This window comes from Pinus tabuliformis, chromosome 3_2 (genome assembly GCF_031772625.1).
Source record: "Pinus tabuliformis cultivar Carrire ecotype Pingquan chromosome 3_2, CPIR1, whole genome shotgun sequence".
NCBI lineage: Eukaryota > Viridiplantae > Streptophyta > Pinopsida > Pinales > Pinaceae > Pinus > Pinus tabuliformis.
Genome location: NC_142302.1, coordinates 1,135,888,754 through 1,135,894,837, shown reverse-complemented (window position 1 = coordinate 1,135,894,837; position 6,084 = coordinate 1,135,888,754).

The window sequence follows — 6,084 nt, the reverse complement described above, 5'->3', positions numbered from 1 at the left end:
ATTTGTTGATATTTTGAAGTGTTGAAAGCATTCTCTATTCGAAATCAAAAAGTGTCGTTTAGTCTTCCTTCATTTTGAAGAGAAATTGTCGAAGTGTCGCTTTGAAGAAAATATTTCAGATCTATACTTAGTTTTCCTTTTTGGAATTTTTAACATTAAAGGGAACAAAAAACAAATACATGCATTTGAATTTGCATTTAGATTGTGTGCAAAAAATGATTTAGGAAAAGTGCATTTAGTGTGTGCTCTTTGCTCTTTGTTTGAAAGAACCTTAATCTTCTTTCCTTAGTAGCTAGGATATTCATTGCTAAAAATAAACAACGATTGATTATCATTTAGATTGTATATTTAGGAATTTTACATCTACATCACGTGGTGAACCTTGAAAGACAAACTTCTAAACAAGATCAACTCTAAAATAAATTTCAATGAACTTAACAACGCTTTGGAACCTAATGCAACACATCTAGAGGTCTAGGCTAGAGATATGTTCTGGCGTCGTAAAATCTAGTAACTATCATTTTCATCAAAGCTTGGGTGATTCCTCCTCTTTGATACAACAAGTGCTAGCACAGACTTGTGCTCCCCGTACCATCGAGTATATATTGGGAGACCACAATAGGCTTATATCCTTTATCCATAGGAAGTCGTGTCTGCCGCCATATCAATCGCAATGCACTGAACACAGCATTTAGGAAGATTGACTGTCATACATAAGTCCTTGGTAAATTATCTATAATTTATCACCAAGGTGTATTTTGCAGTTTTGCGATTGGTTTGGTAATCCCTCTGTCTAGATCTCCAGAGTAGTCACTTTCGTTCCTTTTCGACTCCTTAAAAGAAAAGGTCAATCTAAGTACTTGTCACTTCAGGCTCATTAAAAATCGAAGGGGACTAGAGTCATCTTTATCTTTTTCTCGACTCTTAAAATTTGAAAAAGCAAAGTTGTTTCAAAGCATCATTAAAATTTATTTAAATTTGGAATAACATCCTTGTTCCTTCGTTGGTCTTAGGTTGAGATAATGGAGTCCACCAATCAAGAAATCCCTTTGGAGGGGATTCCTAGTCCTTTTACATCTTGGGGAAATATTGGTGCACCTCATATGGCCACTTTGTCCCTTCGGGGACTTACTATTGGCCTGCCAGTATGGCTATTCTCAACCTCTGTGGTTCAAAATAACATGATTCCTCAGCAATTGAGTTAGCATCCAGTTGATACTTGAGTTGACCCTTCGCCTTCCTCTTCGTTTATTTCTCCCTCCCCTTCTTTATCTTCGCTTGGTGAAAATAGTGATGCTAGTAACCGAGTGACCGAGAAGAAGAAGAAAGGGAAGGAGAAGAAGAAGAATTCAGTTAAGCAAGGGGGCAACCATGAATCATCTGATGAAAATCCACACACTAAATCTCCTAATATCCTTGTGTAATTTGCAAAGGAAACCATTTTCATCGAGATTGTCCGTGCATTCCTCAGATCTTGAGAGAATGGTCCCCCCATTCGCACCAACTAGTGTCATCAACCTCTGTTGAACATGTTGATAATACACCATTAACTAGTGATAGTGAAGTCCACAGACAGAAAGGAAAAGTCGAAGTTCCATGTGTGTTATGTGAAGGGAACCATATAATTCCCCGTTGTCCTTTTTTGGGTGAGGCCAAAATATTCTTACATAACCATCCTGCTTCACCGCAGCGACTTCCACCTGGATACAAGAAACTCTCCCCTAGTCCTTTACTAGTTGAAAATCTAACTAACTTAATTGAACTGTCGTTCGAAACCCCTATCGTTGAAAGTGAATCTTTTGAGTCCATATCGGACCAAAGTCAACAATTCGAAATGGTAGTCGACCTAGTTTTGCCTTCAGAAGATCCACCTTTAGATGATATCATTCCCAAAGAGAGTGAGAACGATACTGTTCAAATTCTTTTTGTCACTTCAGAGTCCGATGAACTTGGGGGCAATCCGCCCGTTCCTTCACAATAGGAAGAGAATCCCCCAGTTCCCGCTACTCAAGGGGTTATTTCACCCATTTATTCGGTACCCCCTCCAAGTAGTCTGGTTACTTCCTTTGATTGGAATCGACTAGCAAGATCTCACCTTCCTTCTAATGTACCATTCTGGATCATAGTACAAGTTTACAAAATGATCGTGTCTGGCACTATCATAGATGAAGGGGCTTCAGTGAGTATCCTTTCCTCAACTGCTTGGAAAGCACTTGGTTCGCCATCGCTTATGCTTGTTACACAGAATTTGTCAGGCTTTAATAAAGGAACCACTCGACCATTAGGGATCCTTCCTAAGTTGCCGATAACTTTGAGAAGGAAAACGTTCACTTGAACATGATGGTAGTCCAAGGACCGTTAGATTACAATCTACTCCTCGGACATGACTATGTTTACAACATGGAAGCTATTGTTTCAACACTCTTTTGAGTGATGTGTTTCCCGCATGAAGGAAAAATTGTCACTATTGACCAGCTTTCATTTCCTAGTTCAAACACAGCTTCAAGTCAAACATCATCCCTAAATGGTCCTTTTGCGTCGAGAATGTCTCTTCAACCTTCATTCCATCCACCTAATTACCGCGAGTAGTCTAGTGAATGTAACAAAGATTAGGGGACATGCACCCTGGTCTGCTTAGGCGGACAAACCTAGCTGAAAAGATAGGTTTCCCTATAGGTTATGTGATTGGAGGTGTTATCTCACACCATTCACCTTTGTCTATTTGATGGACAAAGCCAAGGAAGTGTTTCGTCGGCTCCGCTGACAAAAACAATCCTGCTTAACCGCAGTGAATTCCATATGGTTACCTGGAGACTCTCCTTTTCTTGATGCCTGGGGGCATGCAAACCTTTTTATGCAAGCAAAAAACAACCAATTTCATTTTTTAGCTTTTTAGCTTTTTTAGCTTTTTAGTTTTCTAACTTCTTAGGTTAGGTGATTGGTCTAACCCACAATTCACCATTATCTGCGTTGCAGACAAGGCAAAGGAAGGGTTTTGTATAAACTGTTGATGAAACCATCCTACCTAACCTCAGTAGTTCCTTAGCTTTTTAGTGTTTTTAGCTTTGTAGTTTGGTCGTTTCTAGCCTACATAAAAAGGCAATGAGCAATGTTATTGTATGGTTCAAGCTCGTTAAAAAATGAACCTACCTTTGGTAAATAACCTTTGTGATTGCCATTATATCAGTCTTTTGAGCCTTGGTTGTGTTCCTACCATCACCTCCATTCTTTTGGCCGATCATACGCTTCCACTTGATTATTTACCTTTTTGAGGAACAGCTGCAATGAGTGGTCCTCTTAGTCACCCTCTTCACATCACCATGCTTTGAGAAGTTCCAAGATTACCCAAAACCAGTCGCTACCCTAAACGCCACTTGTTCCTCAAAAAACGAGTCCACTTTAAACCCTTTTTAGACTCATTAAATATGAAAAGATTGTCGAGCAATTGGCCTCTCTAGCTCGCTAAAGTGATTGGAAGCGCCATCCCTCCTGTATATTTTAAACTTTTCAGACCTGAGGGATTATCTCATAAAAAGTTTGAGTGCTTGTCTTTTTCGGCTCGCTAAAGTGATCGGAAAAGTCATCCCTTTTGTATTATTTTAATCTTTTTCGGACTCAAGGGATTATGCTATGAAAAAGAACTACTGGAGTTTTCTTTTCGTCCCTTTTCAAACTCTCTAAACATGAAAAGGACCGAGTTGTCTTTGTCGTTAAACTCGTTAAAACAATAGCGACAAACTTGTCCACCTAGACAAGAACGAGTTTCACTGTCGTTAGATTCGCTAAAACATAGTGATAGGTTTGCCCAAAAGGGCGAATGGTAGAACAAGCATATGTTATCCTCCTCACGCTTGACAAAAATAAAGAGGTACTGGTCAGCAATGACTGGGGAAAAAGGGAAGAAAACTTGAAGAATTTTATGGTAGCAGGTCGCTCTTGAACATGACACTTTTACTCCATCACCATGATTGAGTCGGGTTGGGTTATTCTGTTTACCGGTCATATCATTGGTCTTTCATACCATCCATCTTTTGGGGTTAACGCTACCAATCCATCTCAGTGTCGCCGATATGTTCAAGAGAAGTCATTCAAAGAATTCACCATCCAGCTAATGCCTCATCCACTGCAATACCTTCACCCTCCATTTTTCATGACCGCCATTCCTGAACCTTATATCATCAGATCGTTTTCACCCCCAGAAAATCATTTGCTTTGTTTCATGTCGTAGATGTGGGATACATTAAGGCCCTCTTACGACGGGTCACTTCTTGTCGACATCAACTCATTACCCAAGAAGTTGACTTAGAAACAACCCTTTCAGTACTTTGAAGCTTGCATGCCTCAATGGCAAGTTTCTCACTTTCGGCGACATGTTTATATCAATGGCCTTCGACCGAAAGATTTTGCATGTTCTTCAACATCGGATCATATATTCACACCACATGAATTGTACTGTAGTACCTTGAGGGTCATTATCATTATCGGTGATTCCTCTCGTGCCTATTAACAGCTTACATTATTGGATGGTAATCAGGCGATGTCTTTCCATGTTTGACTTCAGGACATCTTTTCACATGGATCAACTTGTACATCGGGTGAAGATTAAACGAGTTTGATGACCCCGGATCTAGTATCATCCATCCGAGCTGCGATATATTCAGGGATATAAAGACATCAAATGTACACAGAAGCTTCACAGATAGTCATCTAAGCCAAGGAAGATGACTCTTCATATGAAGAACTAGTCTGCAACTGCAAACAATTATCTGTCCTATCTACATGAAAATGAATTTAAAAAGATGAGCATGGGAATACCCACCTCAGCTAGATCATGAAAATAATATGATGATGATGTATTGTATTATATCTTATACAGGTCACCTTCCAGTTCAAATACCTCGGATCCTCATGATAAAGCATTTCACCCAACATCAAAAGATTTACGACTTCATGCTTTAGGGGACAACTGTTATAGACATATTTGGGCACTGAAACCCCAATCTTATATGTCGATAAACCAAGGGCTCTTTGACCGCTAAAAGTGTTGTTTCATATCCTAAATGATCATGGTCAATTGATTACATCATTCCCCAAAAATTCCACCTAAAAAACCACTCAGAACTGGCCAAAGCTGGACCATACTGACTGCTCCACTGTCAGGGTGCGATGCATACTGACTTCTACACTAGCCAGGTGCGATGCATACTGAAGAGGCCTTCTGTGGGGTGTGATGAGCGAGGATGGACAAATGTTCGAGACAGTTTGCTAAGTGGATGCTCATGTAATCTTCCAGAAACTTCTCCTGTGAAACTTGCCTCTCTGATTTCACCTAGGGATGAGTAAGAGATCCAAAAAATCTCCAAGTGGAACCAAGAACAACAAGTGGAATGACACTAATCAAAAACCTAGAGATGATTCACACCCTTGTAGACATCTATAAATGGATCCCTCATATGAGAGATCTAAGGCTGGAATTTGGTAATTTGTAAGGAAGTGCTGATAGTTTGTCTTTGAGAAAAGGCATTGTATTGTTGGGTGATCTTGCTTTTCATGAGGTGAAGAGGGCTTTGATGCTGGGAGGATGATGCTGGATTAGACAGCTGGGTTGTAATTTTCCCTTCTATTATTAATAAATTTCTTTGAGTTTTCCTCCATACAATCGTGTATTTGTGAATGTTGTTATTTGTGAATGCTATTGTATGTTCAATGTATTTATGATTCTGCATTGTTTATGATATAATATATCGAGATGCTTTGATGGTGTTTTGTTACTTTGTCTCTATAGGTATTCACTGAGCGGGATAAGTAGGAGAAGAGGCGCAAGCTCCATTAAGGGAGAGAGAAATAAAGCAAGGAGTCAAGTGGAAGATCCAGGTTGGTCCCTTTGCTTCTCTCTTATCTATCATACATAAAGGAAATCGCAAATTTCTTTGATTATTTGTTTCTAGGATAGTTACCAATCCTAGTGGGACTAGCAGATCGAAAAGACACTAGTTTTCTCGGAAACAAGTATTCAGAAAACATGTCCCACAAAACCCTCTGCAGCAACTTTGAAGCTCAGTGCTAGCCCTTCTAGCCTCTGCA